Below are 13610 nucleotides of genomic sequence, written 5' to 3'. Positions count from 1 at the left end.
TGGGATTTTGAAGCCTGCTCTGAGGGTATCGACCTTGAAAAGATGACTCTTGACCCTTAAAAAGTGCAATTTCGCTCCCTGATCAAGTTGCCAGTAACCAAGTACAATCAGTTCAACAGAAATGTAGCAGTTCAAATTTTATTGGATTTGAACCAAGGGAGTTCTGGAATGTTTATGTTTTCCATGTGTTACTAAATATAAAATTTCTAATCAATACTCAAATAATGACATTTCCATATTTTAGATTTTTTTTTTTATGAGGTAGAGTGCTGCAACTTTTTGCAGGTAACATGGTAAAAGGTCGCAAATTGGAACTGTCTTATTGCTGGTAGTTAAATGGTAACTCTGATTTATTCTGCTGCAAAATCAAGCAATCACTGGAAGATACAAGTAACATTCAAGCACCGGTGTCGCGATTTTTATCGCCTTTTTACGGGTTTGACAAAAAAAAAGAAGAAAGCTCAACAGCAGTCAAAGAAGTTGTTGGGTAATTCTGATAGACGTCACATTTTGGGTGACAAAGTTATTTCTTGTAGAAGAATTATGCAGCTGTGTTTGGTTTGTTTTTAGTCTATTTTTGTTTTGCCTTCTTGTACATACCTAGTGATGTCATTCAAATCTATGATGTTATTCAATTAAGTTGTGATAGTTTAGCCAGTGTCTATATCGTGAGCCATTTGCGCGCTCACACACACACACACACACACACAAAGGTGCTAAGCAACTATCCAAAAAGCCACCCCAAACAGCACCATAAAAAAAAATGGCACATCAGAGTGTAATTTTCAAACTTCATGTCAAGTGAAGAACTGTATCCTCATTTGTTGTGTCTTTATTTTGTCCCTTATTTATTTCCTTGATGTCCGGCTGAATAATGTATTGGCTGCAAGTCTTAGAGGGCTGAAATGCCAGTATGCTGAAATTAAAACTGAACTGAACTGAAGAAGCCTTGAGAGTAGTATTTGATCGTGTTCCACTACCGGTCAAATATAGGACATCTTGCTGATAGAATAAACAGTTGTCATAGCAGACTGCATTCTGTGATGTTGGCTGATGAAAAGGTGATTGTAATGAGAGCCGTTCTTTCCCGTCATATTTTTTATAGATTCATTTTCCTTTACGAAATTTATCATCCATAACAATCTTTATTAACAAAGGGATGTTTGAGGAAAGCTAGCAATATTCATGTGGAGGACGTTGACGTATGGATGTCTGTAGTAATAAGATTGTAGCGATAGCGTATGATGAATTCTTCACAGTTAACCCAATATGTCACGTCATTTGGATTCTAATAGTCTATGAGAAGGCAGCCTGACAAAACAAAATAACATTATAAAGTTTCAGGCTTCTAATCAATTGAGTCTTTGGACTTTTGTGCATATGAATTGTAATATTGACATGAATATATCTGTAGATTTTCACAACTAAGGATGGGAGACAACCAGATTATCTCTTGAAAGTACCAAAGGCATATTCATTGTGAATATCAGCAATTTTTCTGAGACTGCACTATAGAAAGGATAACACTTTGACCTCTGTCCCATATGATCCCAGGTTTAGTGATTCAAACTTTTCTATGTCCCCCTGTGATGTTTGTTTTGAAGAGAACTGAGAAGATTTGTGGGGTGGTTGTATGTAACCATAGCAACAAACCATTAGCCATGTTCAAGACCAGTAACAAAGAGAGACCAGTAATGAATGTATATTAACCCTTTGCCTGATAAAAGATTCTATATTTCACCTGTTGTATGCTCCTTTGAATTATATTTGAATAGTCATATACCTCACTTTGCTTCTTATTTGTTTTGTTTTGTACTTGATATTCCTTGCTCAGCCAAGCCACAGAGAAAACTTTTAGGGTCGTTATGTATAACCATCATTGAGGAAATATGAGTAGAATTTCAAACTACCTTTCGAAATTCATGAACGTGGACGTGAAAGCGCCCCCTCACTGTCCGCCTTCCCCCCCCCCCCTTACCAAAAAAAAAAAAAAGAAAAAGAAAAAAGTTCATGTACTATCAGGGCTCTTTAATAGATAGTTTTCTGCGCTTTGCAGGGTTTTTTTTTTTTTGTGAGGTAAGAGGGGCTGAATCTTCAGTTGTGTAATCTTCTCATTTCTGACAATTGATACATATGCAAACAGGTGTAATGAATAGACAATTGAATTTATATTATACCCCTTTCAGGTAATCGCGGTTCAATTATCCGCATCCAAATAATGCGGATAAAGTAGTCAAAATCGCGTTCATATATCCCATGAAGTGCGCACTACTTTTACGAGCACCCGTTCATATAATGGTGCGAAGGACGGAGTTATTTGTCATGGTTACGGCGCACGCCTCTATAATGACGTAATGTTTCCGGTGAATATCCTCACGTGTATGCACACCTCTCGCGCGCTCAAGCTCAGCAATCAGCGGTTGTGCGGGAAATCGAGTGACCTTTGACCGAACTGTGGAATGTTAGTGCGGATAAGTCGTAAAACGCGTTCATGTATTCTCGATCTACTCCTCATGCTGCAATTATGCGCATAATAGCAGCATAAAAATAATGCGCACTTTTCTACTCCTCTCCCGTTCATGTAATCGAAATTTTACGACTTGTGCTCCTATTATCCGCATCCACGATTACCTGAAAGGGGTATAAGTCAACGCACTCATTATTTGCCATTTAGGTCTAAAGCATTGCCTCAAAGCTTTAGCACAACTCTCGTCACATCAACGAAGACTGCAACATTTCTGTCAAACTGTAATTTAAAACAGTTTGTACTTTTTTTGAAAGTAGCAAAATGGTGCAGTGGAGATAAGGAAGAAAATTGATGTGACGTATTTATATCATGATAGGTCAAACAGATTTTTAAGATGTAGATTTGCATAGAATCTCATAATAGAGCTATTCAGTGTGTGGGACATGTTATGAAGTATGAGCATTAGGTGTGTTGCTCTTTTACTGCGAAAGGAAAGAGATAATTATTTGTAACTTTTTTTAGTGACTAATTTGCAGAAATTATCAGAGAGTTTGTACATATAAACTTTGTATGTAACTTCCATGCTGTATAAAGGTTGAGGTTATCACTTTGTAGGGTGCAGGAGGTATACAAAAACGTGGGAGTGAATTCTGTGAAATTATTTCTTTTTTTTTTTTTTCATATTGCAATTATTGATGTCACTCAATGAAAAGAAACTAAGACATATAAAGGAACACAATGAAAAACTCCTATGGCCTTGACAGATCATGTTGAATTGAATGGTGTAATATGCTGATCAGGTACAGAGAAATTGTGAACTTTGGGTCTAGGCATATATTTCTTTGTAATAAGAGGTTGTTTTTATCAGTATTCTTCCAAAATGAGAGTCTGCTGTACTGAGATATCAAGGAGAGGGAGTTGTTCTCTTTCGTAGTTCTGTCATTTTCTTACAAATTTATTCAAGGGCATTTTGAAGTGGGAAAACGGCCTTTCTCTACACTACCAATGGATTTTGTGGTAGGGAAGTGACAAAAAAAAAGTGGAAACTTGTTTTCGAGAGATCGGAAATAATAAAATACCTGATGCACCAAACCCTTTTTAGCTCACCTGAGCCAAAGGCTCAAGTGAGCTATTGTGATCGCCCTTCGTCCGGCGTGCGTCGTGCGTCGTCCGTCGTGCGTAAACTTTTTACATTTTCATCTTCTTCTTGAAAACCCCAAGACCCATTTTCATCAAACTTGGCAGGTAGCATCCCTAGGGGGTTAGGAACTCAATTTGTTAAATGGGCATCATGCCCCACCCAGGGGGCTCCTAGGGGGCCCCAAACCCCCCAAAATGAAGAAATCTTTAAAAATCTTCTCTAGAATCAGAAGTTATAGAGCTAAGATAATACTATGAGTGAGTACGTTAATGAGTGTAGTTTCAAGTTTGTTCATAGCAGATCCAGGGGTGCCCCTCTTGGGGGCGGGGGGGTTGGGAAGGTCCAAATGGGGGCCTGAATTGTACATTTTCATCTTCTTCCTGAAAACCTCACGATGGATTTTCGTCAAACTTGGCAGGTAGCATCCCTAGGGGGTCAGGATCTCAATTTATCAAAATGGGCACCATGCCCCACTCAGAGGGCCCCAGGGGGCCCCAATCCCCCCCAAATTAAGGAATCTTAAAAAATTTGGGCCCTTTTTTTTTATTGTACATTTTCATCTTCTACTTGAGAATGCCTGGTCAAATTTTAGTAGAGCTGTGAATAATTTAGATTAGTGACTGCGTGAAAGGTGAACTTGCGATACTCGGGTGAGCGCTAGACCCGCGGGTCTCTTGTCTTTGGTCCAAATGCTCTAATTCCTTTTTCTTGAATTGCTTTGGTTTCTGGTACACCAAACTACCTAAATGTAATGAACACAATTTTTCTTGTCTTACAGACCTCATAATTAACCCATTCAGAGTACAAGCTGATTTTTCTATGGTACACATTTTCCATAAACCCCTTGACTTAGTGGACTCGGGACTGGTCTTCAATGAGTTAAAAAGGGAATCCTGTCATAATAAGTTTGCCAGAACTGCAGATTTTACCTTGTAATAACCAGTATGTCTTTGTAAACATTCTAAATGATTATGACACCAAATAAATACAGTAATGGACAGGTCGGGATTGCCGCATTAACCTCGATAAAAGCGCTTAACTTTTTGTAAGTCAGCTTGTGATAAGGGGGTTTCCCTGTAAAGCAAGCATCCCGACCATGCACAGTAAAACCTTGTTATTATGAGGTAGCGTATAGTGAGATACCCAACATTAAGGCCCGAATTCACGAAGGTGGTACAAATGAAACCATGGTTTAAACCATGGACAAAAACCATGGAGCGCCAAGTGTCGCACGGAATATTTCGTTACGAAATTGATCATTTCGTCAACAAAATGACCGTTTCGTTAACGAAATTATCATTTCGTGGACGAAATGTTCATCTAGTTACAAAATGTTGTCATTTCTTAACCCTAAAAGGGCCGGGGGGGGGGGCGGAATCCGCCCCCCCTCGATGTTTCGCGCTATAATTCTGTAACGCGAGAAGGCCTCATCGCGAGGCTTCTTGACTTTCTTCGTTCAAGTCTCGCGCAACTTTTGAGACCAAATTTGCAACGTCCGCGCATACTTTTGCGAAGCCACGCCCATTTTTGTAACGGAATGTCGCTCCAAAACGGGCACAATTTTGTGATTTTGTGTACATTTCCTATGGAAAACAGTGCTCTGTCATGAAAGGCATAAAAACCTGATTATTTTTACAATTAATCACTTTCATTGATTAATTTTGTGCTAATTATGGTAGAAAAGTGGTCAGTGACAATTTCCAATGAAAAAACAAAGAAAAAACAAAAGTTGAAAAACAAAGAAATACATAAGAAATTCTGAAAACAATAAAATACATAAGAATTAAAATGAGTTTTGGAAGTTTTTGTGATGTACAATTGTTGAATATGCTAAAACAGATTTACAGATCAAAAATTAGACTCTCAATGCTTTTAATTAAGCTAAAATATCACCTTGAGCTTAATTTGCATAATTAATTAATTAAAATTAGAAATTGATTGTTTCAAAAAATCTTATAACACAATCTTGTAGATTATGACGCGGGTCTCACGCATGCAAAATTTCATCGCGATCGCACCACCGATGGCCGAGATCTCAGGGGGGGGCGGAATCCGCCCCCCCCCCCCGGTCTGAGCATAGCCAAAAAAGCCCGGCCCCTTTAGGGTTAACAAAATAATCATTTCATCGACGAAATGACTGATTTCGTGACGAAATATTCCATGCGACACTTGGCGCGCCATGGTTTTTGTCCATGGTTTAGACCATGGTTTCATTTGTACCACCTTCGTGAATTCGGGCCAATGAGGTCATTTTGTAGGTCCACTCCCTTTTATACTCGTTTGTTTTTATCCCTGATGTAAGGAGATACTTGATAAAACAAGGAAACTTCAGTGGTCCCGAACAGCTCATTATAATGAGGTTCCCTGTACTTAATGACAGCTCCATGTATACATTTGTGGATTTTATTGTGATCCCTGAGCAAAAAAAACCAATACCCTGAAAAATCTTAAACAAACTACATGTACACTGAACAGTGTCAATGACATAGGAGCCTCACATATTTCAGAAATGTAGCAGTGCAATTCCATTACAATACCACTTGCTTAACAAGTTCACCCGTGTGTATAATCTATGGATGCCTTCTTCTTTTGATCTGCTTCCTTGAACCCCCACTCATGCATTCTTATGGTGAGGCTGCCATGTCATCATCCTTGTTCATTGCAATTTGTTATCGATTTTGAAAACATTTTTTTTTCCTCATCCAAATCACTATAGATTCTGAAACTCTGTAATCAGTATGCCTAATTTATAGTTGTTCAAATGCAAAAGTCGGAAAATCATTCAGGGGTCTCCTTTACTTTGAGCGTAGCTCAGTAGACCCTACGTCTTCCTCTTGTAACTCTGTGGCAGATGATGGCTCAGGTGTGTTAGTAGTTTAAACAGTGACACCAAGATTTGACAGACATAGGTCTCTGTTCATTTCATTTGGTACCGATTGAAGAGTTTGATCGCAAAATGTAGTAACTCCATTCTAGATGATTTGAGATATTTGTAATTGAAGCTGCTAAAAAAATGAAGAAATGTTCAGAAAAAATTGGAATACTTTTTATCATAACTGCAAGAGTATTCTTTGTGATGTAACAAGTGAGGTACCACTGGGAAGGTATTATTTTGCTCTATTTAATGATGGACTGACTTTAAAATGTTTAAAACTGGTACATAACCTGCTTTGCGATTAAACTCTTCCGGTAACACTGTGATTCAATTTGCTGTGATCTGTTACACTGAACCTCGGTCCATCATTGTTAAATACTCCTGAGATGTAATGAATCTTCTTCCTGTAAAGTATCCCAAATCCAAGGGGAAAAAAAGACTTTGAAAGAAGGACGCATTTCATATGAACTTATTTACTTGTATTCTCTTGGTACATGTTGCCTTTTTCTAGAAATGAATGTTGTGGATTTTATTACTCTGTGTGAATTTGTAAGAGGAGCTGTGAATTACATAGGTTTTCTTATCCAAGAGAGAATTACGTATAGGAAATCACCCTGCAGGAGTGTAACCAAGAACAAAAAACATGAGATTTGAAATAAAATGCCAATATTTGCCAAACACTCGTCATTGCTGTCGTAACCACAAAGAACTGCTACTTCTGTGTGTTGGATGTCTGGGGTGTTTGTATTTATTGGTTTGTAGCAGATGCAAGAAGAGAAAACACCTACTTAATCAATCCACTTGTGTTCCAAAACATTCTGACATTTTTAGATTTCCATGACTATTGCAGTAAATAATGTATTCACTGCTACGTAAAATCTCATTAGAATATCCAGCTGAGGCAAGTGGCTGGTTGTTATTCATAACTCTCTGCCCCAAAAAGGAACATGCCCATGAAGGGTTGAAAGATTGGTCCGTCGGGTAATCGAGCTTGGGTCTGCCTGAACCGCTATGACGTCTCCGTGGCCGAGCGGTTTAAGGCGTTGGCGTTCCATGCCAAAGTCTAGGGTTCGATTCCCGGCGGAGACTAATAATGGAATAATAATGTCAAAGCTACACACTGTTTTCTCCTTCCTTTCTCATATCTTATATATATATATATATATATATATATATATATATATATATATATATATATATATATATATATATATATATATATATATATATATATATATATATATATATATATGTATGTATGTATTTGTGTGTATATATATATATATACATATATATATATATACATGTATTCACATGAATAAAGAAAAAATCATATATACGCACATAAAAGTGCACATATCTATATCCATATAGCTATATAGCTATCTTTCTATATACATATATATATAAAACGCTATTTCCAGCCATAAGGGGAAATGTGGACTGAATGATAGTTAACCCGTTAAGAACGGTTTGATTTTGCTACAACACGCATTTCCCATTGATGCTTGCCTGAGTATACTCGGGACTCGTCCTCAATGGGTTAAGGGTAATTTTGATAAAAAAGCATTATATTCAGAAAATAAAAAATGCAAATATTGCCCTTTTTGAAAAATTATATTTTAATATGGGCTCAATGAAGCATTGAAGAGCACAAAATGCATCTTATACTACTAAGTTCTGTATGTTAATGAGAAAATACACCTTGTTTCGAGAAAAAACAGATATACTGTACCTACATTCACCCAATAACCTGTTTTTCATACACATCCAATATATACACCCATTTTTTTTTTTTTTGCACCACTGCCAATCTCCCCTAAATTGAATTGATGGTACAGTCCTCAATATACACATACTATGCCATCTGTGTTCTACCAGGGAGGTGGAAGAGAAGTTCCACCTCCCGAGTTCTACTGTGGAGTAGTCCCGAGGCCGCAGATCAATGGTAAGGCATTGACAATAAAAAAAAATATAAAAAATCCCCTTTGGAAAGAATTCCCCTTAATATACCTTGTTTTCAGATGGATATTTGCCCTATGGATGCTTATATAGAGAGAGAGAGAGAGAAAAAGAGAGAGGGAAATACAGTACTTGTATAGCTTGTAATACACATATAGATACTACAGCACAAGAGAAATATAAGTTGTTTCACATTACAGTTCGACCTCGATTATCCTGCCATGTCGCGACCGGCGCTCATCCGCATAAGCGAATTGGCCGGATATGGGAGACACAATAGCTGCCATTCAAGCTGCCATCCCAGTGCACTGGCAGCTAGGCAGGTAGCGTAACCCACAACGGTGTTGTAATCTATGCTAGCCTGCGCAAAATTGTAGTCCCTTCTTCACAAAAATAAAGTATATCTTTATGTGAAAATCATACATGTTTTACCTCATTAGATATTGAGAAATCTATCATGCACATCTTATGAAATTAGTGAAATAGATCCATGAAAAGATGTGAAAGTCACTGTTTTTTGTTTTTTTTCTCAATTTTTGGATTAAAAAAAAGAGTCCTTCACTGCGTGAACACGTCCAGATAAAAGAGATTTCCGGATAAAAGGAGGCCAGATAATTGAGGTCAAACTGTATTTCAAAACACCTATAAAAAAGCTGAATAAAGAAAGCAGTCCCATTATGTGCATATTAAATTATGTGCATACAGTTGTATACAAACATACGTGCATACATACCAGGGGCCTGGGAATTTGTGTGTGTGTGTGTGTGTGTTTGTTTATTCTTTAGTGGAGGGTGGGACCATTAACAAGTTCTAAACAATGAGCACTACCTGAGGTTTGGTCAATGGTACACATTACTGTGTTTTTGTGAAAACAGATTTTGGCATGCTATAGATTAGACTTAGAATTGTGTTTATATATGCACAAGTATTAATCTATTTTGCTAGCTCCATCAGCCAGGAATTTGCATGCCTATTAATGAAAGGACATTGCCAAAAAACAGATGTAGCAAAATAATAGGTATTCAAAAATATAATGTTATCTCTCATGTGATGCAATGCCAGTTTTGAATGGTTAGATGGAGTTAGGCAGTGCCGTATATAAGACACTGGTGTTGGGAAGTGAATGCTGCCCTCTGGTGGTGATGATCATGCAATTTGTTCACTGACCTCCACTAAAATGGACGGGCAGGCGCAAATATTAAGTAATTGATGCCGCATGCCATGAGCGGGCGCCATGTTGGGACTATCATTCCATATGTACTTGGCCCAGCAGATATGTACAGGCGCTAATGTGGCAGCTCAAAGTGTAGTAAATGTGGAGCTTTAAAGGGAACCCAGGCCCAAAGAGCAATGTGTATCAAGTGAAAGCAGCAACATTAGTAGAACACATCAGTGAAAGTTTGAGGAAAATTGGACAATCGATGCAAAAGTTATGAATTTTTAAAGTTTTGGTGTTGAAACCACTGGATGAGATCGCACAGTAAATGGAGCCACAACTGCACGAATGATGACGTTCCTTCCACAGCCAAGCTCCAAGATCTACAATAGACTCCGCTTCAGCTGAGAAGACGTCATTCTCAACTTTAATATCTTGCTCTACAAAACACTAAACATGGAAAGTGCATTAGGCATGCCACTCTATATCATAAAAGCGGACTGTTCAAGAAGAGACGACAACAATAGATTTACACCTCTACAGTGTCTTTAGAACCAAAGTACACCTTCATAGTTTCTGGCCACAATCCATCAACCATCAAAAGATTATCCTAAATTGCCTTTCGAAACCAAAAATATGCCATATTCTTTAAAAAAAAAAAAAAAAAAAAAAAATCAATCCTCCGTAGAAGCAAATTAATCTGTCTCCACTCCACACTGACACACTGATATGTGGACGTGATGCTAATGACAGTGATGTCTGGACAACATCCTGAAGATTGTGAAGGCACTCTCATAACTTAAATCTTGCTTTTGTCATCAACATCAGTTGAATCCTCCAAACTTAACCTAATTGTATTAAGGTAGCCATCAATCCTCTCTGTCATAACTCTGTGCCTTTGTCAAACAGGAAGACCATGGTGACACAGAAAGGGGATAAGTTCGTCTGTTGAGAATGAGAAGGGCGTTATGTGGTCGTGAACACTATGGGTTTAGTGTCACTTTAATGCCCTTATCATTCTCAGCCGACGAGTTAATCTTGTGATATGAGACCCTGCATCACAAAACCACCAGTGTTGCCAGACATACATGTAGATCGTTAGTTAATGCAAATTCTGAAAGAGCAGAATTTTATTCAAGCTTTAAAGTGCAGTGTAAATCTATACAAATAGACTTTCCTATAATGGGAAGAAAGTATACACCCCATGCATGGAAAAGGGTTTACTTTATAGAAAAGAGGCTTTGAGTTTAGGTTTATTTAAAGAGCATAGTCTCACCCAGCAGTACTTAGTGCAATAAATGACACGAAGAACCGGATATGAAACTCCACAGCAACCACCTTGAAGGGGTTATCATATTATGCTGAAACTTTGCGAACTCATTAATTATAATCTATCCATGACTAAAGCAAACATTCAATGCAGCAGCATCCTCCTTTCAAAAGTTCAAAGAGTTTAAATTAAAGTTTGTAAAGGGTTTTTAGCTCACCTGAGGCGAAGACTCAAGTGAGCTATTGCGATCGTCGTCCGTCGTGCTTATTAAACTTTTTTACATTTTTATCTTCTTCTTGAAAACCCCATGACCGATTTTCACCAAACTTGGTAGGTAACATGCCTAGGGGAATGAGATCTCAATTTGTTCAAATGGGCACTGCACCCCACCTGGGGGGCCCAGGGGAGCTAACCCCCCCCCCCCCCCACCCCCCAAAAAAAGAAGAAAAGAATAAGGGAGCTTTAGAAAATCTTCTTCTTTGGGCCAGAGAGCTAATTAAATACTATGAGTTAGTACATTGATGACTGTAGTTTCAATTTTGCTCATGACGGAAGGTACAATCAGGGGTGCCCCCTTGGCACCATGGGGGAGGGGTACAAAAGGGGGCCTAAATTGTACATTTATCTTCTTCTTGAAAACTCCATGACGAATTTTCACCAAACTTGGTGAGTAGCATTAGTGGGGGATAGGGTCTTGATTTGTTTGAATGGGCACTGTGTTCCCCTTGGGAGTCCCAGGGGCCAAAACCTCCCAAATTAAGCAATATTAAAAAATCTTCTTCTCTGGAATCAAAAGTGATAGAGCTTTTTTTTTTTTTTTAACTGCATAGTCAAACTTTTTAAGTACAGTGTACTTGGCAGGTATTATCATACCGATGTGATGGATTATGCAAATGGACACCATGCCCCAGCTCTCAAAGCTGTCTGCTATAGGTGAGCTCGAGATGCGACCCCTGGGTCTCTTGTTCAAAAGAAAAAAAAAATGTAAAGTGAGATCTTGCTATACCTTTCTAATCCCACTGTTCCGGAAAATTATTGTTCTTGAAAAAAGCTGTGAAAGGACCATTTTAGATCCAGGACACTTTGAATCATATTAAAGCAAAAAAAAAAAAAAATGTAGGTCTACTGACCCAAACAGTCACATTTAGAAACTTGCAGTTTCACAAAGTCATCAATTTCACTGAGTCATCAAGAACACCATGTCTAGCAGATGGGATATCTCTATAGATCCCAGTTTGTTGTTTTTTCGTACGAGGAAGTGCGCTCGATAACAATGGAAGAATGATTTCTCAGGGCAGGGAAGTGAACATCATGCTCTTCTGGACAAGTTGCTATCAGATAGCAACATTTGCTATGAATGGCAGGTGTTGTAGTCATGACCAAAGAAGCTCACTTCCTGACTGGCTGTTGCCATGGCAAGTTGGTGTTCTATTTCTTCTTAAGTAAAGTGTGTGTGTAAAAGGGAGATGGTTATTTCATTGTAACTGTGCTTATTGTGGAAAACAGGCACAAAAATATACCCTTTTTTTAGTTCACGTCCATTTGTGTTGAGTGTTTAGTGTGAGACGTGTGAATCATAATTGAGTTGGACTTCATCGACAATAACAGCCAGTCCAATATACAGGGGAGATTTATTATATGAAATGGAGCTCTTTTGTCTGCCTTAGACTGTGAGCAGCATCAAGCAGGCACAGTGATAGATAGAAGGGACAAAAGAAAGAAAGGATGAAAAAAGAAAGGAAAGAAGAAAGAAAGAAAGGAAGGGAAGGAAGACAGATTAAGAAAGAGAAGTGAGGAAGAGGGAAAGAAAAAGAAGAGAATGAAGAACAATGAGGAAGACAAGGAAAATGGAAAAGGTGGAGGATGGGGAGGAAAAGAAAAGGAAGAAGAAGCAAAAGATGAAGAAGGAAGAGGAAAAAGAAGAGAAGGAAGAAGAGACGAAGGAGTATGTAGGAAATGAAAAGAAGAAAAACAGATGCAAAAGGAGTAGATGGAGAAGCAGATGAATAAGAGGTAGGAGAAGAAGAAGAAGAAGAAGAGATAAAAACAGATGCAAATAAAGTTTTAATTTTCTCTGTGTGTTGGCCTATTCATTGTGGTACACCTTATGGTCACCATGGAGCGCTGATATGGAGTAACATCCCAGCCATGCATTATATGTGATATGTGATGTAGTGTGATACCATCCCCATTACAGATTGGAATGAGCTCAAATTACTCCATCAGGACACTCAGAAACGATCCTTTTTTCCAATTAATATGGCTGCTTGTAAATGACAATGCCAGACCAGTTCAAAGTTAGTCTGATAAGAAAGAGGTCATAGCACAACAGTAAAAATGTCATAAAACTTCATAAGAATCAAGGAAGGAAGGAATTGTGGTGTTTTGCTAATTTTAACAAAACACTTCTTGAACAGTCAATGCGATCATAAAAACGAGTATGTTGATGATTGTCATTGTTGCCTCACAACTTGCCATATAGTTTGTGCACAAAATTGTGGAATTTCTAGTTCTTTTGTTCTAATGCAGTTTATGCCTTAGTCTCAAATCATGAATATATCTGACTGAGCATTATTTTGTACTTGTTCAGCCTGGAACAATATGATGTTTTACACTTTTATAGTAGAAAAATTCAATGTTATAACACTTTTTGCCAAAATTTAGCATATCTTCACAAAAATATCATAATTTATGCCAGTTTTAATCAATTTTGATCAAAATCTAACAGTCGTTCTCCTG

The sequence above is a fragment of the Diadema setosum genome, chromosome 12 (assembly GCF_964275005.1).
Source record: "Diadema setosum chromosome 12, eeDiaSeto1, whole genome shotgun sequence".
In the NCBI taxonomy this organism is placed as follows: domain Eukaryota; kingdom Metazoa; phylum Echinodermata; class Echinoidea; order Diadematoida; family Diadematidae; genus Diadema; species Diadema setosum.
Note: the sequence above shows the minus strand (reverse complement) of the source record.